This window comes from Wasmannia auropunctata, unplaced genomic scaffold (assembly GCF_000956235.1).
Source record: "Wasmannia auropunctata unplaced genomic scaffold, wasmannia.A_1.0 LD336001.1, whole genome shotgun sequence".
Taxonomy (NCBI): domain Eukaryota; kingdom Metazoa; phylum Arthropoda; class Insecta; order Hymenoptera; family Formicidae; genus Wasmannia; species Wasmannia auropunctata.
In genome coordinates this window covers 470,225-492,494 of record NW_012026889.1, presented here as the reverse complement: position 1 = coordinate 492,494, position 22,270 = coordinate 470,225, and the positions used below count along the sequence as shown (strand labels likewise).

At 41.1% G+C, this 22,270-nt stretch overlaps 2 protein-coding genes across 2 annotated transcripts in view; one reads left to right on the top strand and one right to left on the bottom strand.

The window, feature by feature from the left end:
* Positions 1-12,355, bottom strand: part of LOC105453225 (semaphorin-5B) — an 89,219-nt gene extending 76,864 nt beyond the window's left edge. Inside the window, exon 1 of the mRNA XM_011694994.1 lies at positions 11,982-12,355. The gene's annotated coding sequence lies outside the window, so the exon portion shown is untranslated. The remainder of the gene's footprint in view (positions 1-11,981) is intronic.
* LOC105453226 overlaps positions 1-22,270 on the top strand; it is a 45,693-nt gene that overhangs the window by 16,912 nt on the left and 6,511 nt on the right. The window lies entirely within an intron of this gene.

The following is a 22,270-nucleotide window of genomic DNA, read 5'->3' as shown; positions in this document are numbered from 1 at the left end:
TGTTTTAAGTAATTTTTTTTCTTAGTGCAAACACTTTTACTTAAAATAAAAAAATTTTACTTGCTTCAAGAAAATTATTTCTTTGAGGGGTACCTGAAACATATTTATTTGTTTTAAGTAATTTTTTTCCTCAGTGTAGATAGAGGATCTTTTGGGTACGGGTTGCGTGAATAGACTCTACAAAAATATATACACAAAGTTTCAAAATTTTCTTTTCACGACTCAAGCCAAACTTCTCGTTTCCTCGCGAGTCGCGACTCGCCAGGCCGTGCATAGCTTCGCAAAAGTCGTTACCTAATCGCTTAAGCTGTTACGCAGTCTCGGCAGGAGGCGTTAAACGTTTCGTTTGTCCGGTGCACGGGAAGGAAAAATAACGTTTGTAAAAGGTGCACAAGCCATTTCCTACGCTCATTGCCGGTTTATACGCTAGCGGTTCGGCCAGCATAAAGGGCGTATTCATGGGACCGTTCCCCCGTAAAGCGTAATAAGCTAACCACTGTTTCCCGAGCGCCGAGGCGAGGTGGATCGCGCGCAGCCGGGAGAAACCGAATGCCAACAAATTAGGATCTCGCCTGCGTTTCCTGTCAGCGAGCTCACATTAGGCGTAACGCGGTATACTGCCTGCAGGAGAGCGTATACCAGAGATAAGTCAACGTGTGTACACGTGGAAGAGGGCTTGGACTCGCCGGATCAAGCCGGAACCTGTTCGAGTCGACGAGCTCTAATGGGATAATTGACGTGGCGATGTAACTGTAACGTAATGTAAGCTCCGGAGCTGAGAGGCCAGGAATCGAAACTACCGTGACAAATACATAAACGCAATGCAATTTTATTTTACGAGAGAGAAACGCTTTTTGCGCTTAAGTACTCCGTTTAAAGATTTGTAAACGTCGATAAATCAAATCGACGTGGAAGATCAACTCATTGCGTTAAATTCGAGTACGTGGATGACTTATCGTCGGGAATCGGAACACCTTTATCGTTAATGCCTTTATCTTGGGTAACTAAGAATATCTGTGGAAAAATATATTCCCTGTTTGCGTAGACGCATTAAAAGTACACAAGGTGTGCGAGGTGTTTCTCAATGCGAGTTGCGTTCGTCACTACCGCGGACTCGCGCGAATGCTTGGAAAGTAAACGGCGTATAATTAATTAAGAAGCGCGCAGTGTCGCTGCCGTGAAGAATCATTATTGTTAGATTATGCTAACGATTTTGTCGCGACCGGGAGAGGCCAGTGCGAAAAGCGCCGAGATCGCATAGGCATAGCTACGCCAAGGTGGCTGCCTTGCCGTAGGCGAGAAAGTACCCTGACTGCATGCATGCAGCCGAGGCCTGCATGTAGTGCACGCACGCCATAAGGATGTAGTAGAGAGCTCCACGTTTATATATATATACATACAGCGAGCCGCGTATTTTAATCTTTGCCCCTTTAACCCCTTCACTCTAAGACATTACGAAGCCATTAAATGTTTTCACTTGGTTTACTATTTAGTTCTTCAAAAATAAAACGTACGTACTTTCACTGACTTGGCTGAGGCACGTCCGTCGTCTTTAACCTTAACGATAAAGAAAATTGATTGTTAATAATGTTGGGGAGTAAATAAGAAGACTAATCGGCGTTCCCACGGAATTCTTGGAATGTCACGGTGAAGTATGACAAAATACGAACGAATTAGAATTAAAATTTCAGAAATAAATCCGATGTTATAAAACATTAATTTTTCCAATATGTGTTAAAAATTTACTCTGGATTTTATTTATTTAATTTTGTGCTGCAGAAATTGCAAAATTGAATATAAAATATAAAAATGAAAAATGAAAGTAAAATCATAAAATCAAATGATTATAATTATGTATTATATTTATGATAATAAAGATAAAATAATGAAGACTAATTTAGCTAAAATACAGATATAAATTATGCACATTTATTTTCGCGGCATCAAATGAAATGCTCCGCTTTAATCCACGTGTATAAACGCTCGCATTTATATACGTTTATAGCGCCCACAATTCTTGCATATACAATATAACTGCAATATAACGACAGAGTAACATAACGGAATGTTACACGATGCGTGTAATGGGACGTCGCATTCAGAATTACGCGCGCCGATAGTATCTGATAGATTTTCACACGCAAAAGCTCTGCGTTCGGCTGTTAACATCCTCGAAGATGCATTAACGATAAAGCAATATAGCGAATATAATAATCTGTAATACGAGCGAGTCGTATAGATTTTCGCACCGTTGTGTCGTGCATAAACGTCTAATGTCGCATACAACGAGCAATATATCTTCGCGCGCGAATCAGGCGGTGAAGGCCCGATACAGCGAGTAAAGCAAGCGCGTGCGAACGCGCGAATCTAAACCCTCCAATTTATGGACTGAGACGCCAAAGAGCCTGGGATGAACCCGAATGCACGTACGCGCGCCTTGGCGCACACTTAGATTTTCTCCTATAAACTCCATTACGCGACATTGCCGGCGATCGTTTATCGAGCAATATCGCCTTGCGACCGCGAGTCGACGATGGCTCAACTTCTTCCTCGTGCACACGAAATGCCGTGGAATGCGCATTTTTCACACGCGCGATAAAAGCGCGAATAAACGTGAATTACTCAAGTACAGGAGAAATTTCTTTGTATTATACTTCACTGTTACTTGTTGACTTGTTAAGAACAAAAAAAACTTTACCAACTATAATATTATTTATCGCTTTATTTCCATTTATGTATATCGTATAGCAAAATTTTTCTTCCGTCATCATTCTACATTCGCGTAAGCAATTCATTATCGGTAACGTTATAAAAACTGTTCTTTATCTGTCCACATTAAGTTGCGAATTTTGTTACCTCAATATTTATTCTCAAGGAATTTATTTCGGGCTAAATCCATCTACTGTTTTTCAAATCATTTTTCAAATTCAATTCTACGCTACGTTTGGTCCGCTTTGGCAAGCATACTGCTCCAATCCGATCGATCCGGTCTTGTCTCCGAGAGGAGCTTCTGTCGGCGATATAACTCTGCGAGTTTATACCCATATAGCGACCCGCATGTACACACAAGTGCACCGGTGTGCGTGCTGCCGCAGAGGTAGTAGGCCAGCACCATATACGGATCCTTCGTACCGTGGACCGCAGAGAGGAGAGGCTGCTCTGGCCATTGCTCAGGCCAAAAGAGAGAAACGCGAGGACCGGTACAGGTTCGCGTTTGCCACGTTCACAGTCGTGTGACATTCGTGGTGTCCTATATGCGAGTGGCGCGGCGTCAGTCTATAAGGAGCGAAATCTTCCTCAAAAATCGAGAATTTGCGATGTACTTTCGAAACTTTTTAATTTTCCAAAATGAACGGCGTAGCAGTTGTAATAAACGGAGTAATTCCTGGTATGTTATTAGGGCATTAATAATCTTGATTGAAAATATTATACGAAAGATATATAAATAAGAAAAGCGTAATAATAATTTAGAGAATCAATTAATAACAAGACATATCAAGTGCCACCTTATCTCATTAAATAAGAAAAGAATGATAAAAGAGGAACGTTATCGGTTTAATAGCAGCCTTGCCCAAGATAGCAAGATGTGAATTAGTACATATGGTGTTGTATTATATCTGTGTCAACGATATATTCTATTGATATACCAATCGGAAACGTCAAATGTAACGAGAACTAACCGACACGGCAGTAATTCCAAATTGATGAGACAAGGGAACGAGACGAGGAAGGGAGAGAAAAACCGTGGAGCAGATATTTCACATAAGAAGGAAGACTTCCCGTTTCATTTTCGTCTCTCCCCGGCGCGTGCGTGGAACTCTGCCAGATGCAAAGCACGTGTACCCACGTTTACCGGGTTCTCCTCGTCCTCTCCTCGTGCCTTTCCTTTTCTCCCTCTGTGGTCCACACGTTCGACCTTCGAAAATTTAAATCACGTACTCCCTCGCGCGCGTACACATACGCATACCCGGAGCGTTGGGCACGCTTGAGGGTGTGGGTGAACCCGAAAACTGGTTTCTGACCCTTCTTCACGCCTCACAAATCGTAAGAGCCGAACCGGAATCGGGACATCATTACGAACGTTCTGTCGTAGCGAATGATAACGAGCGAAGTCTCACAACCTGAGATAAGATACCGCGAAAGATATTATTCCGGGAAGATCTCGGCGATGATTATCTCGACGTTTTATAAACTCCTTCATCGAAAAATTTATTAGACCCGGATTTTAATATAACTCTAGATGTATAGATATACAATATTTTTCACGAAAATTAACACGGGTTTAATAAAATAAAATACTTCTTTTAAATAAAATGTTGCGTGAGTTCTAATTAAAAATCATTAAATTACTGTAAAGCATACAATTATGTTTAGTTCCGTTAAATCGGACGAAATTAACATGACACGATTCTGGGTCTTCATTCTATTCGCATTTTATTAACCCACATATCAATTTTTATGTGTAAGAACCTGATATACATATATATCCGTTAGATATACGAAACTTAAGACACCGTGATTTAAAACATTCAGCTCGAGCGTGAGATAGATCTGAAAGTATCTAAATCCGTGTGAGTAATCGGAGCCGCGCAATAAACGAGCGTTCCGTAAAGAGTTTCGAGTTTTGTACGGCTACGGGAAGCGATTTACGAGCGTTCGGAGGAAAGCGTGACCGAACAATGACGATTTCTTCGCGCGTAAAACATGCTGCGGGTAACGTTCGGGCTCGAAAATCCGATAATAGATTCCGCTACGCGCTCGCGTGCGTGGAAAACTCCGATGAAAAATAGCGTTTCTCGCGATAATCTCACAGACTCCCTCGCGCGCGGTCCAGGCGCGTCGTTATCCGTTAGATCGACATAACGCAGAGGTTCACAACATCCATCGTTTCCACCATGAAGAAGACTGGCTGCACTCGTCTCGCAAACGATAAGTGATATTTTCGGCCTTGCCTCAGACGAAATTGGCGCCAGCAGTGTTATTGAAAGCCACCACACTGTGTTTTTAAGAATTTACAGTACAACGCAGCAAAATAATTTTAGAAACAAAATTAATGCTTTTTGTTGTTGAGCTCGAGTCAGACTTGATGGGGACGATCCCGACTGACAAGGATTGAAAATGGTTCCTAAAGAAAAAATCGAATCGTATTACCGTAACTTTTATCCTTCATATACCTTAGGTACTATACCCTTATAATTTATATCCTTCATGTACCTTAGGTACATACTATTTACGGATAACTTTGCCAGATGATTGGCGGATGATTTTCCGTGGTTGTAGAATTTTAATAAATTCATGGCAGTCTGTCAAAATTCCAGAAATTTGGAAGAATAGTTTTTTCTAACGCTTAATTGTTACGCTTAGTTTGAAACTTTCGCATGAAACGCTTTCACATTATAAAGTATTCTTAAACATTAACAGACATTGTAGGATTTTAAGGGAGTCGAAATTTTAACAAAATCTATAGAAAAATAAAATTCAATTTTTCGTTATTAGATTTTACATATCTACTTTGTATTTAAATTTATTTTAGACAAGTAAGTGCAATCAAGAAAAATATTAAAATTTCATTATCTGTTTTGTCTACCGTGGAAAATAAAATGTTTTCTCAGAAAAAAAGATTATTGCACAAAAATTGACAGCGATCGTCAGGATACTTCAGCAAAATTGATACGTCGATGGAAATGGAAAGAAACAAAGACGAAAACCGCAAAATGCGCATCAAAAATCAAGCGGTGGTGAAATTACAGTGATTATATTCGCTGGTTAGTGTGTTTCGAGACTCTTTTTTAAGTTCCACGTTGGAGTCACCTACACGCGATTTTCAGAAGACGCACACAATCTGTACAACGTTTTACCGTCTTTCTCTCTTTTTCTTTCCTGTCAGGAATCACGCAGCGAAGATAGTTAAGCAACGTTTTAAAAATTTCGATCTGCATCCGACAGCTCTCGACAATGGTTGACCGTGGGGTTCCTGAACAGCAAAGAGATTTCGCGCCATTCGAGCCCTCCGACAAAAAGCGGCCCTTCCGTAAGGTCTGGATATCGTCTTGCCGCCGAGGCTGCAGTGGCGTAGGCGCGGAAGGTCACGGACACTAAATCACGTTGTGGCAGTTAGTCGATATCGACACCGTCCGAAACCGATTTCGACCAACAGTTTACAACCCACCCTCGACTTCACGAAAAAGCATCGAAACATGTCTTTACGATGCTTTTTTTTATGCTAATCCTTTACTCTGTATAAGTATTGTAAAAAGATATTGGATTCTAGAAAGCCGAGCGTCGATGCACAATGTGAAAACTTATAGAAGAACGTTTGAGTTTTATAGTTCATAAATAATCGCTCGCCATATCTCGGAAGTAATAGATACTATAGATACTGATATACCGTTATACAGAGAGAATGTTATACTGATATTAGATATAAATTCATTTTCATATCACAAATTGCTACTGTTATTTCTCGTCCCAAGACATCAATATAAATCAAGGACCATTAATTTTCCAAGTTCCTCGGCATTAAACTTTTTAAAAACCGACAATAAAATCTCTTATAGGTTTAACGTAACGTAACAATTATCGCCTGAAGAGATTGCCAACTTTGCAGATATCTTCACCACGGACGAACATATTAGCACCGCGGCCGCAGAGAGATTAATGTCGAAACGAGCGAGAGAGTGTCAGTTTTAAATTTACCCGACACTACAGTATTTGAACGCTCAAATATGGGATTCGTCGTCACCCTGGGGAATATAATACTCTACACTTCACGACACCGGCTTCCCTTTGATCGTCTCGAATTTGTCGTTCCGTCAGCGCGGACGCGTGTCTAATCTGAACGGGGTAGATAAAGCTTTACGCAAGAGAGCACGGAGAGAGCTTGCTGTGCTATGCTCCGGGGATTTCGAGAAACCAGATATTTTCCTCGGTCCCGAGGAAACGCAGCGGGTTGTAATTATGACCATCAATGATCCGAGTTAGGCTCGGCCGAGAATTAAGCCACTACCCAATATAATTCTGTAGTTGAAATTTTAATCGCATAATTTCAAGATACAAAATTTAAAAAAAAGCATTACGTAAAATACTAAAAATTATAAAAAAAATAAATAATCGTAAGAATTAACATCTAACTATTATTTTTCGTGGAAGACAAACTATAATATCAAATTATAATATCAAGTCTATTTAATTATAGCAAAGAGATATAAGAGATTATAAATATTTCATAAAAAATACGCGTTTTTAATTATTTTTTGGAGTCTATCTGAAAGATTATGCCTTTAATTATGAGTTTAAGTAAATAATTTTTTAGAGGTCTCTATCAGCAGATTAAATAAAAAGAGCCTAAATGTAGCTTTGATGTAGCTTTAGCAAAACCCTTTTCCTCCCTGTGCACGCGTTTGTGTAAATGTAGGTCATGTAGCGCCTTAGCCGAGATGACGAGAGTGCTATCGGGCAGGAAATGTTCAGCAGACAGTGTCCCCGCGGTGGGCTCGGACTTAATACCCTGCATAATCCTATTACGATACCGAAATGCTCCTATAATGTCTATCCGACAGAGATTAGGATCGACGCAAGTCATGAGAATCGACGGCGTTCGCGATCATAAAACTCGGTAGGCAGACAAGCTCCGACTCGTACCGGATTTTAATTTATGTCGTGAGAACAGCACGTTGCGAAAGTCTTTCTTCGGCGCGGCGATAACTTTGGACACGCCTGGCCTCTCCTCTCATCGCGCGTCGCTCTCGTACCGTTACTTTTTCCGCGATAAGTGCGCCGTCCGATTAGCGCGCTCATCATCGATGGGAACTTACGGACGGGTTCGGGGAGAAACTATCGTCGTATCCCACCGTAAAGTTACTTATATTAGGATCGCGCTGTCTATTAAATCTGGTTAATAATATTCGTATCATAAGTACATAATGTATACGCTGTAACAACTACGTATATTATATTAAATATAGAAAATGTATAAATATGTGAATAAATAATCGTAAATTAAACAAAATATTACATATTCGACATAGAAAATTAATAAAAAAAAAAAAATACTAATAAGTGATATACACATACATCCAGCGATATATCCAGTTATACTCGTAATATTATTGCAAGCTCACGCGAAGTCTCAGGTAGTCTTGCCCTGGATACCTGTACGAATATCTGCCTCGCGCGATCCGCCAATATAAAAGACCCAATTGTATTTATACCGTAAACCTGAAATTTGAAAACCTCTCACGGCTACCTTTCACAACACACACACACACACACACGCGCGCGCGCGCGCGCACCCAAATAAAATAACTATTCCCCAGTTAACCGCAACATTCGGAAAGGAACTCCCATTGTCGTCCTCAGAAACGTTCGTTCGAAAGTTTGTATGAAATCGCTCCTCGTTCAAAATTCAACGCGGGCAGAAATACGCTGGCGCGCTAATAAACGGATGTGTAAAGCAAATCGTATAAATTACGGCCCTTTTTTATCTCGCGCAGCCGTCATGCCGTTACATGTACTCATCAGTCGGACAGGCCATTACATCTAGACAGCCGGGTATACGAGAGCAGCGCAACATGCAGGCCGAGTGCGACACGACGTGCAGCGTGTTCCGAACACGCTGCACGCGAATTGCGCGCGTATCTCGATCTGCGGTTTTCACGTTGGGCCCGTTTCACATTGTATCTGCCTCACGTGTCCATTCGCGAAGTGTGCATTCGCCAGATACTTCCGAAGATTAATACGTTAAATGTTCCGATTAACGGCACGTAAATGATGCGCGCGCGGAATCAAAATTGAAAGTCTGACAGATCTACGATATAGAAAAACGAGTTTTATAATCGCGATTAATTAATCAATTATAGGTACATCATTTCGTTTCTTTTTTTTATTTTCAAGAATTAACATCGTGATAAAGTTACACGCGAAATATCTTGAACATGATTAAATATGTTTTGATTATGTAATTGAGTGTAATAAATATTTTCATGCTGCAACTCGCGCATCTCTATTCTTTATTTAAGCAGTGAAATATTTGCTTACGATTTTATGAGCGACAACTTTAAGTTTATTACCAACGTTCGTCCTGCGAAGCGCAAATTATGTGTTGTTGCACGTGCGTCGATTATGATATGTTTTACAATCCGTGACATCGATTAACGATTGCGTGAATTCGCGTCTGTTATTGTTACTCAACGGAACGAAGGGCCGAGGAACTGAGGGAACCAAAAATCCAGGCCTCTGATCGTAAACGACACAACGTTTTTCTCTTTCTCTTTCCCTCCTCCTTTTCTTCTTCGGAAGGCACGAAACGTAGGGGACACGCTTCAATAAATTATTCATGTCCTCACGACGAGTCGTGCTGCGCCCGGGATACTTTTATATAAATTTTTATAGGTCGTACAAAAGCGAAGTGGCTACGTCTTCGGGAACGACGCGCGCGGTTTCCTCGTATCGAACGATCAACGCTTGCGCATGATGATATATGTGAAATTCTGTTAATAATAATTGGTAAAAAACAAAGCGCGAGTGTATATGTCTAACGTGCAATATTATTCATACCTGACAATATTTATGACGACGTCTTTTCATAAATTATTAGATTTTTAAACGTTTCATAGATCATAAATTTTTAATCTTTGAAGGATTTTAATACTAATAGATCCTCGTTGCATATTACTTGTAAAAAAAATCGTATCTAGCCTCCAGGCTGGATTCGAATAATAACATGCGTTACACAAAGAAAAACAGAGAGTAATCGTTCATTTTCTTTTAAAAGCAGATACAAGAAATTGATAAAATCTATCGATGTGATATCAATAAATATTTCCAAAGTGATTCGTTTTAATGATACAAACGTCTCGATAAATAATATTTGTCGATGAAATTTGATGATGACAAAATTAAATGTCATTAATTTTCAAATTGAATATTAATCCCGCTTCGAATCAATTATTTTAGAGGGAATCTCGTTGATGAATAAATAACGTGATCATTATACTAAAATCAATGACCGAGAAGCAAGTCGATAGTACTGATTTATAATTGACATTTCGATATATAGCTGAAGGATTTTAAATCGTTACTCATTTGTAAGTTTAATTAAGTATCGTGGTGGTATACTTTCACGATGCTTCGTGAATCATCTATCCTCCTACTGATTTACTACAACGAGAATTTATCTCGGAGACAATTCAACTTTCGTAACAACGTGACGTACCTCCTTGACACATTACATATACTAGCGATAACGAGCAAGATATGAGCAGCTTTAAGAAAAAAAGGAAGAGTGTCATAACGCTACTATTATTTATTCAGGTCTTCTCAATCTTCAAATAATACGATCGTGCTCGGGAGGGATAGCACCGAGCGTTCCTCTCGTATACCGCGTGCCTCATAAACGGCGTGTGCACGGATAAGCCCGTGACGAGCGGCTCAACCACAACATCAAGTATGCCTTACTATGCGGCGAAATTATTACTATCGCGCTAATCACCACATAGAGGAAATATATATATATATATATATATACATACACACGTATCGTTCCCTCTTTCTTTCTCTTTTTCACTCTGTATCCCCCCAGATTCCTCTCCCGCTCTCGGGATTACGACCTCTGTCGCCGTCCGTGATTTGTACCGCTCCGAAGCCAGTCTCCGTTTGGAAAGAGACAAAGAGACGAGAGAGAGAGAGAGAGAGAGAGAGAGAGAGAGAGAGAGAGAAGGAAAAAGAGACATGGAACGGGCGACTCTAATACGCCGACATAAACAAAGTGACCAAAGGAAGAAGAGAATCGGACTAACTGGATCGTTAAATGCCAGAATCGTCGCTGCCATTCGATTTCTCTCTCTCTCTTCCTCTCTCTCTCTCTCTCTCTCTCTCTCTCTCGTTTCCTCTCACGGCATCGCGGTAACGACGCGGACACCCGGTATACAACAGAATCTCCCGCGCGAGATGTGCGCGGTGACGCGTCGAAGGATGTAAAAGCGCTAATGAAAGATACGACGCATGTAAAAACGGTCTACCCCTCGTCTCGAATGTTTACTCAAGAACGGCGTTGACGAAGGAATACAAACGTCTCGTGTTCGAGCGATGAGAAATGGGAACGATACTTCTTTTCTTTTTCGCTTCTCGACGTATAGCATTAATGCATAATGAATATATTTTAATCGCGTGTATTAAAAGTATTGCAATCGTGTGAATATTTCAATAAGATTCATAACATTATGACAAAGCTATTAAACGATGTTAAACAAGTGATGCTATTAAGCTTACGCCGAATAATGTCGATAGCGTTGATGTTAATGACGAGAATATCAGCGCGTGATTTTACAATAAAATATTAATACTATGAATATTAACAAAATATTAATAATAATTATGTTATTAATATTCGCATTTGCAACAACATTTTCAAGGAATGTAAACAGGCAACAAAAAAACATGCATCTGTCTCTTTAGTGGGAATGCTAATTAAGTCGATTTACAATGTAAATCTGACTCGTGCTTATGAATAAAACTATCGGTTGTCATATATTGATTGCACGAAGTGTAACACGTTAACCGTATAAGAGGTGCTAATTACTGTAATAATCGGTATGCTTAATACATGCTGCTTGCAGGATTTAGCGCCAAGAAGAAAAAGTTGTGACTTCGAATCCCGAGATTTATTCATGACGTATACGATCGCACGCCTAAATTCGTGCTCCGGCTCCGCTTGCCAAAACAAACGACGAATCATGGCCGCCCGGGGGATGCGCGCGAAATTGGAGCACGAAGCTCGTGACACTCGTGTCGCACGTGCGCGACGGACGTCACCTCATTAATCTCAATCGAAATCGTCGTTCCAGCCGCGCGAAAAGAAGAGAAAACAAGTGACAAAAGTAGGAAACAAGCAGCCCGCAGCAATTGTCGCAATTGGGAATCGGGGTGACCGAGGATCGCGCGCTGCCGAGATCGAAGATTCGACATTCGGAGAGGTTACTCACCGGCGCCGAAACTGGTGAGAGATCCGATCAATTAGCAATCCCGCGGCTCCATAGCAGCGCCGATTTCCTGTACTCAATGCACAACTCAGTGTCCCGTGCAGTGCGAGCCGCGTGAGTGATACAATCGCGCCGCACCATCAAGTCACTGCTCCGAAACGCGTATCCGAATATTTCACAAAGAGGACGGCGATCGAACTGAAAACCGCGACGAACGGACAGAACGCCACGCCGCGCCGCGACGCGTCCGCGATTTTTGTTTATGTACGATCGCACGACGCGACGCGAGAGAAACGAATTACGAATCGCCGTTGAGCGAAGCCTTGGCAGCTAAACGCCGACTGAACGCGAGAGACTCGTACGACGCGGCTTTGGTATCGGCTCCACGCGCGTCGGTCGACTCTCCTCTCTCTCTCTCTCTCTCTCTTCCTTTCGCGCGGCAGGGGTTGGCGGGCGAGCGGTGGTGGAAGCCAGTTCGAAAGTTCGCGCAGCCGCCGCTAAGTTGGCGCCAGTCGACGTGGCGGCGATACTCGAGATTGAGACGCTTATACGGAACGCCGTTCCGCGAGTTAAACTAAACTCTCCGTGGGACTTGAGAGAAAAGAGAACCGCGAAAAGTAATAAAGCGTAAGAAAGTAATATAATTTATAACAGAGTGACAAATGCATTAAATAAAAATGATTCGTGTAACAAAGTAACAAATGCGTTAAATAAAAATGAAACGCGTATGTAGCTAAAATGTGAAATAGAGTCTTTCGTTCCGAGTCGTTGCTCTGGTCGCGACTCTGGTGGTCAAAAATCCGTAATCAAAAAAAAGAGGAAGAGAAGAACAAGGAGAAAAAGAGAGAGGAAACCGAGATAATTGGGGAACGAAAAAGCAACGTCGTTATGTTATTCGCGTTAGGCTGTAAGAAAATGACGGGATAGCGCATCACGTCTCTCATCTCCGCTGTCTAAAACTGACAGAAGCTAAGAAATACACATAAATAATAATACATAAAAGTCAAAGAATGTCGGAAAATTAAATGTGCAATTAGTGATGTAAGAAAATGATAAAAAGGAAACGCAACGAAATTACTGTTATTTGCGAATAAATCTAATTTAAGTTAATATATCTATGGCATGTCTTTTAATCATTAATGTACGGCATTTCTAATAATTTAACTATATCTATATTATAAATTTATAGAACACATGGAAATATATTAAAGAGCATTATTAATATCCCTGTGGCCGTAACGCCATCGACATGCGATTTCCAGGGACCGAGGAAACGGGAAGCGGCGCGCATTCGCACGTCCTTTATCAGTTTAAAAATCCTCGTCGCTCGAAGTTACCATTTGCACCGCGGGAGATCCTTGCGCGTAATAATCGTAAACAATTTCTAATGTGTACATACGCGGGGCACCGTTAGAAACTCGCCGCGGGTACGGACATGTACCTGAAGTGCGTACGCACCGCAGAAGTAGCGTCGCCATCGTCGTCGTCGTCGTCATCGTCGTCGTCGAACAACGGAACGAAAGACCCCTTGAAGCGCGATTCAAGAGTGTACGGACTGAGAACCAGCACTCCTCGTCCTCTATGCGTGCTCTCGTATATAGACGTCGTCTCGTAGCCCGTATTAAGAGAGCGTCGCTTTATTAACGACGCTGGGAATTGACATCTGCTCGTTACTTATTGTTGGCCGTAGAAGTTCGCGGCTTTTGCTTCAATCACAGGGCTAGAGTGACAATTATGCATTTCTCACACGGCTATACAAGATAGAGATTCGTGATTTATATTATTCAGTTACATCTCAATATATACTCCATATTCAAACATCAAACGTAATAAAAATAGCGGTATGCAATGAAAGAGAAATCTTCAACAGAAAGAGGCGCCCGATATTTCTTTTCCTCCGGTAAGAAATATCGCGTTCAATACGAAATGGACCGTTATTAAATTCTTTGTATTGTTTGGGCTACTGAAAGCACGTTCGGAAACGTTTCATGAGAAATGTCGAAATACCCCGAGCGCATTTTAGAAAGCGACACCTGCAGCGAACATCGATTGGAGTCACGAATCGCATATTCCATGAAATGAAATGTGTTTCTCATGCATTATATATGCTCATGCGACAAATGCTGGATAATTAAACGCGAGAATATCTCGGCGCAAATTTCATACATAATGCAGTTGCGTATATAAAGAGCTAAGAGAATAATATAACATATGTCAAGAATTATAGTAATGAAAAATAAAATTTTTAATTTGTTAAAAGTAAAAAAAGATGTTTTCTTCCAAAAAAGAAATAAATAAAAAGATGCTTAGATTAGAAATAAAAACATAACAATTGCATTAGGAGGAAAACCCTTCTTTTGCTGTTATAATTCATGTGGGATTCTAAAAATTGAATACCGGAAAACCGGCAAAATTCTCCCGAAATTGTATCGTAAGAGGGAACGTCTCGAAAAATATATATAGAATATTATTATTGCTTTTTTATTCGTGTCTTTATTCGTGTCTGTCACGCGGAAAATTGTTTCTTGGTTGGACGCCGCGCTGAAGAAATCGTCGCGCCCTTCCTCCGCTATCTTCTTGCCGTCGGTAAACAGGAGCAAGATAAGCAACCAAGGGATAAGGGACCTGTCATCCGTGACGGAGTACGTCCCGTCCCAAGACTCGCCTCAAGGACGATAACCTCCTCCGCGAACTTGAGTCGGTTCAAACTGGACCCGATCAAGAGAGCAGGCAGGGAAGAGGAGGAAAGAGAAAAAGAGAAAGAGAGAGCTTCTCCTTTCCTCCTTACATCTTTCTTCGTCCTTTTCTCGAATCTTGCCCTTATGCGTCTTATTTCGAGAACAGGATGATTACGCGTTTACGATCTAGGTTCCCCGCTACCTGCTCCCGCTCTGGTGGAGTCGAAGGTGAATATATATTATCGGGAGAGGATATCTCCCTCTCTCTCTCTCTTTCTCTCTGCGGAGGCACTTCAACGTAGCCGCTCTCGCGTGAGCTACCTCGAGGAGGGGAACAGCGACGGGAGAGGAGGTTTCAAGGACGAAGAAGGAGAATCGGAGCCGGAGGAGCGCTTTTACTATAGGATTGCGTGGGGGGTCGATGCGCGCACGCATACACACATCACGGCGCGGCTTGTACGGGGAACGATCGTAAGGAGAACGGCTGTGTTGTACGGAGAAGCGGTTTCGGGTCGGCATAATCCGAATTCGAAACCTGTTCCTGCCCCATGGGTCAACAACAACATCCTCCTACATCCTGCTCTTTCCCCTCCTCCCCGCGAGACCACCTCGAGCCGCCCTCACCTCGTATGGCCGGCTTCGACCAGATGCACACGAGCCACTTCCATCGAGAGTAACGCGTATAAACCCCCAGTGTCAAGTGCTTGGCCGGTGGTTACGTTATTTTTTCCAGGGTTTTATGGCTCTATCCCGCTGGTCGGAAGTACCTCGAACTCCGGCCCGCGCGCAAGAAACGTTGCGGAGAATGTACTGAATGTAGGTGTGAATGTACTGCGTGACTTGCAGATACGTTTGCACCGGATAAGAGCGTTCACTATGCCATAATTTTTAGACGGGATGAATTCTTATGGACGCGTTAAAGAAAAAAACAGAAACAGCTTCTTAAGATATTTTTTTCTTTTAAACTTTACCCACCCTTCAAAGGTTTTCATGTACGCGATGCGGCACCTTTACGAAAGTCACTCGGTTTTTAATGGACAACAAAGTGACGAGGGAAAAACGTATCTTATAGCCGACTTTAATCCGAAGGGGAAACGCGCGTACACATACGCGGCTTTGCGGTTATTGGAGTCCCGCGAGGCTGAAAAGTGTACGTTGGACGCAACAACGCTATTGGTCTACTTTCTCTCCAGGCGTAAATTGCAATCACGTCCCACGGGATGTGCCTTATACGCCTTCTTCGTGCCGGGGCTCGTACCGCGACGAATCAATTAGGAGCTTCCTCGCGCGTAATTATTTGGATCTAAAGGAAACGCTGCGCAGAACGGCACTCGACAGCCTTGTCTATATAGCGCTTGCTTTGCAGGAGGCATCGTAATTTCCGCGGCACATACATTCAATCTAATATAGAGTGCTAAAATGGGCTTACGCTAGATCGCTTTATTGCGGCCTCTATAATGGCGCGATGAGTTTTTTGCATCCGCATAATACACGTTGATTGCTAACTGGGATGCTGACCGGGGATGCCCGGCGATCGATTGGAGGGATATCGTTTTTATGCATTTCCTCGTAAAGTCGCTCTTTGTAATTCAATTCCTGGCGTTTGAGAACACGGAGCTTTTGAGAGATTCTTGGCGGAAAATTGCACTTTGACAGTCAAAGGTAAGAGGATCGGATGGTTTCGATTTTGTTTACAATACGCTCGTTAGCGTGGCAAAATTTTAAAGAGCCGATGCGAGAAGAACAAAGCGCCAGTTTAATGTCATCGAGTGTCATTCAAATAATGCGGGTCATTGTTCGTTCGCGTTGATCGTGCTTGCAATTCGCAAGTGCTAATAGTCGTGAGAAACTCTTTATCGCGTGAGTTTCTATATTATTAAAATGAAATTAAACAATATTAAGGCAAATATGACAAGTATTGTCAAAATAAAATTAATAATTTACCTATTTATTTTCAAGTAAATAATTAATAATTCTTTCTCATAAGAATTTGTAAAATAAACAGAACAAACGAAGGCATGAAAAAACATGAAAAGTCACTTTAAAAAATTTCTTAACATACTCTCTAAAAGTGAATCATCACTGATTTTTAGTGTACATAATTTTCCAGTGGTATCTTATAACTGTGTATAATGAACAGTAACTATTTCAATGTTGTTTCAATGATTCAAACAGTGAATATCACTGAAAAACAATAAATTTCAGTTCTCAAAACTGTTTGACAGTGAAACTCACTGTCTTTCAGTGATAATATACTCTGTTTGAGAATCAGTATATTATCACTTAAACAACATTAAAATAGTTACTGTTTATTATACACAGTTCTAAGATACCACTGAAAAATTATGTACACTGAAAATCAATGATGATTCCACTGATTCACTTTTAAAAAGTAGAATAAAAAATAACATGTAATATATATTTTTTTGTTAAAAAAATTTCAAGACTATACATCCAATATATCGTTCTGTATATATAAAATATATGACAGAAACGTCACAATGACGAGCAAAAGTCCATATGATGGAAGATTACAACGTATAATACGCTATGCTCTTAAGAATTAATACCTCTTATTTAATTATACTTGCTTAATGTACATAGATCCTGTTACGTAACTGCGAACGTAACATGAATAAAGAGCTGCGACCAAATGGACAATTAGTACGTGAAATGGAGTACGTTGCACAAGTGCGATTATCTCCAAGTCCTCTTTCATGCCACTGCACCGGTGTATATCTCGAAAGCCAGCGATTATTATTGCGCTTCCCGTATTAAGCGTCTCGCTGTGAGAGATGACCTTACGGCCTCTTATCGGCAAACCGTACTCCATCCTGACACAGGCACATAACCAGCGTCGACGAGCCGTATATGAAATCACGCCGCCGACGGTCCAACGTACAGATAAACTTTGCTGATGATTTTTGACGACGACGATTTTACCTGAATCTCGACGATGATTTCACTGAGATTCTAATTTCTAATTCTTCTAATTCTCGTAATAATTCTAAGTCTAATAGTCGTAAAACAAGAAGCCGCGGATGAAGATAGTGATCGGCATGTAATCGCTGCGTGAGGCATCGTTTTGATAAACGATCGGACGCTCGTTATTTTCGTTTTTAAATAATTCTGGTAAGTCAGAGTGATTGAATGTGGACGCAGAACGATGTCATATTAGTGTGCAACAGTGCGCTCAAATTTGATTGAGGCTAATAGCTAGGCAGTACTGCAAATTGATTAGATTAATCTTACGACCGATTCAGGAATATCGCGCACATCGGAGACAGCTCTCGTAATGAAGATTAATATCCGCTAACAGCTACGGCGCGGAGTATCCTCGAATCTATTAGCCTCCGCGAGACGCGCGGATAGTGTCCGTTCGAAGGTCCGCGTCGGGGAAGCCCGTCCGTGACGGAAAAAAAAGAAAGAAACAACGAGGGAAGGCGAGGGAAATAATTATAGGGAAGGCCGCGTCCGCAAGGACGAAGACGATGGAAAAAGGAAGCCGATGTAACAACGTTTTTGGTACCTCGGCGAAAGTAGCCCGAACGTGAAATCGAATCAGCACAGTTAAGACGCCGACTCGTAATCCCCGAACAAAGGTCCGTCTGATCCTCGCCAGCTCGACAAAATTTCGAAAAACACGCAAAACGTTATTTTGAAAGATATAATATGGAGAAAGTTTTTTTATATATATGTCACGCATAAAATTAAATAAAATTTGCGTGACATTATGTGTGTGTGTGTGTGTGTGTGTGTGTGTGTGTGTGTGTGTGTGTTAAGATTTTCTCTAATTTTAGATCTGTAACGATTCGAAGACAAAAGTTTCTCCAGAAAAAATTTAAAGATAATTTAGTAAAAAATTATACTTCAAACACCATCACATTTTGCATATTTTTTATTTTATCTCATTAAATACCAGATATATTAAATGCAAAAATTAGACGTTTTAAATGCATTCATAATTTCTATTAAAATTTATATTCTTTTATGAATAATTTTTTTCGTGTTAATTAATTTAACGGCTAATAAAATCCGCTGAAATAGTTTTTGTCTCAAGAGCAAGAAATGAGAATGAGCGCGCGTTGGCAGCAAGATGATGCAGCTCGCGGGCCATACATAACGAGGCTGTGCGAAGTAAAAATATCGATAGTGATGGATGGGTAAGTGATTAGAGTCGCCGTCATTGAAAGTAATTTTCTCAGAAATTTTTACACGTCGAGCGAGGGTGAGGACGAATTTCGTTACTGTTGCAGATTGAGCGGACCGCGCGCTAATCTTGCGAGTCATCATATATCTTGCGGGGCATCATATACGGCGCGCATACCTATAAAGCAAACGAGCGTAATAAGTGTACGTGGGAAAACTATATTGAAAGTATATTGAAAGAATATACTCGTATCATGCACATCATTCTCCAGGAGTGATGATTTCAACGTGCACTTTGCGATCGAAGCGAAGTCTTTTGCAAATTCAATCATGACGGAACTTCCTCGATATCGTTAACGCGATGCGCGTTGCATAAACAAATTATCGCTTATGATCAAATGATCGCTTAATCTCTACGATTTATCTCTACGGGGCTGATCTCACCGCCGCCGCGCCGCTACTTTTTGTTCGCTATTTTTACAGAGAATTCATCCAGCAAAATTATCGCACTTATTGTATCAGACGACGATCACTTATATCGATTACCATTTTTGATCGCGAATAAACGCGCAAATAATATAATTACAACGAACATGTAAAATTAGATGGAATTCAATTATCCGACAGCGTTAACTCTTTAAAGAAGACGGATGAGGAGGATCTACAAGCGTACCGGGAGCCGCATATTTCAGTATATTGCAACTTTACGATTCGAAGAAAAAAAAAACATAAAGAGGGAAAAGAAGAAATAAACGCGCGCGCGCCCGAGCGCGGCGAGTGAAAAAACTGACGTCCGCGTCCGAAATAAATCGCCCGTGCTTTTTCTTACGACCGCCTCCGTCAGATCCTCTTACGCTCAATCTTAATCGGCTTCGCGACTTGCATCTCGTTACCCCGACGACCCACGACGTTTAGGGACGATTAGGGCGCAGAGCGAGCATGCGACACGATTAAAAAAAAAAGAAAAAAAAGACACATCGCGTAGCGACCTGTCACGCAAGTCAGGGGATTGGAACCGGTATATCCTCGGTGATTGCAGACTCCGACGGGCAAAAGACGCGCGCGGGAGTGATCTCTTATTCGCATCGATCGAAATGTCACAACTGGGTCGCGGCAAAGTGAGGCAAAGCTGCGATTCCGGATGACGTAATCGTATACAGTGTTCAATCACACGGCGATTTCAATATCCTGCTCTGTGGATTAATTGAAGAAATTGTCTTAATACAAAGATGTCGGGATCGCAATCACTTTCATATTACGTAGCAACATTCTGTGAACGGTAAAATCTTGAGTTATAGACAACGAAGATAATCCAAAATAGCAATGCGCACTTAACCTCATACATAAATATCTTCCCTCCACTTCTTGTGTAAATTATCCGAAACACGCACGATCCAAATAAAATGAAAATGGACAGTTAATTCCGCAAATGGCATGTAAAAAAGTACATAAATCACTCACCTATCGTTGCTACGTCAATGTCGGATGCTTTGTAGACCTCCTGCTTCTCTCTCGTCTCCTCCTCCTCCTCCACGCTGTTGTTCCTATTTGGCACTCGCACATTCACTCGCGGAACCACGACTCACTACGCGCGCGAACGAATTTTCAGAATACGACGATTACGCGATATTTACTTGGCACTCTCACACGTCAATCACACGCGCGATACGCACTTTACGGGGACGAAAGAATAATGCGAAAAGGTGCGAGCGGACAAATTACGATGCGCTCAGGACGTCTCGCAATATGACGTAATTCGCAATCGCAGCCAACTTCACGTTCACGTGCTCATCCGCGACAATGTTACCTTCGTTCGATCCTCAGTACTTCAGCGTCGTACTTACTTTGCGCGAATCTTTCGCGCTTTGAATAACAAATCGCAACACGTCCGCAATACATTTCGAGCATTTCGAATGAAATTCATGTGTTATTATTTCACGTACGAGCGATATATCGCGGCTTTCCATTATCCAAATTACGCCACACGTCCTCGATTCAAGAACAATTACGTTTAAAAACGACGAGATAATCATTCACCCGTGAATATCGCGCGGGTTAAATGATTTGTACAATTTATAATTCCTCCCTGTTTTGGAATTTTATCTCGAACAAATTGAATTGCGCGAAATGTACGCGCAGTTGATAAATAGCCGTCGCTTCGATACGTTTTACGAGACACTAATTGCATTGTAATTAATTAATTGCGCGCGTTAAGAATTGTTCATTGTACGCGGGAAATGCTGTACGTGAGGGTTTCTCTCAATACCTGCCGCGACCGCGTTTCGAGACGTAAGCAATAATGCTACGATCCGGAGCGACTCGAGCCTCGCCGGGCGGATGATGATACCTCACGTGAACGCAACAATGTGCCGTATGTAATATGTTGCATGCTGTTGCATGTCGAAGAATGAGCGCCGTCAATTATCGCTATGAAATTTCTAATGCATGATAAAATAACTGTGTACATTGAATATTCTGTTATGATAAAATAACTGATGAATATTCTGTCCCCCGTGTTTCAAATTATAATAATTGTTAAAAACAATACAAACTAAAGCGATCGATGTGTCATGAATATCACTCTTAAATTGTTCTCCCCGGCGATTCGTGTATCACTTCCCGCCGTACTCGAATCCAAGGATCCGTTTAAGGAATATAGCTGTCGTTGCGCGTAAATATCACGGTGAACTAATAACTCGTAATTGCCTGTTGCTCGTACTTTAAGCGAATGAATCGCGCGGAACACCTGCGTCGATAAACAACCGTCACCGCGATACGCTCGCAAGTCTTCAATCTCAAGAGAGTTACCCGTTCGAGCAAATGATCGCTAATTGTAATAATCATAGAGAATAATTGCATCCTCTGATAAGCATTTGTCGCGATCACGTCTTGAAAATTAATGCCGACAATATAGCAAGCGGCACGCGATTTATACCGACTCGAATCTCGATGTGTAAATGATAAGTTACGCAATATTGTTTACGTAGCGGCACGCCGTATGCGTAGAGAACAAACACCACGTGCTGGAAACCGTGGACTGATTAACTTTTCAAAATATTCTATGTTATAACATATATACTCGTCTAATTTCTCTTCTTTTTATGTTTCAAATTTATTTCATTGAGTGGACTATTATTACATGCTCTAGCTTTGTTTCGAATGACGTTGTTTAGATTAATAGTTAATTTCGTTGGATGAATGAAAGCCTTTTGGAAGCTTAATACATGCTTTATGCATGTTATCCGAATGTTAATTCGACGAATGTATTCAATGAATATATAAACATATGCAGACATGTACTACTAATGGCAAATTTAATCGCAATTTGTTACAGTAAATTATTTATCCTTTTTCACCCTAAAAGTTTAAATAGTTGTTTAATTATTTGATTTAAAACCAAAACGATTGAATTAAATACTTATATATATATTTTTGAAAAAAAGAGATTTATTTTTATTTTCGAAA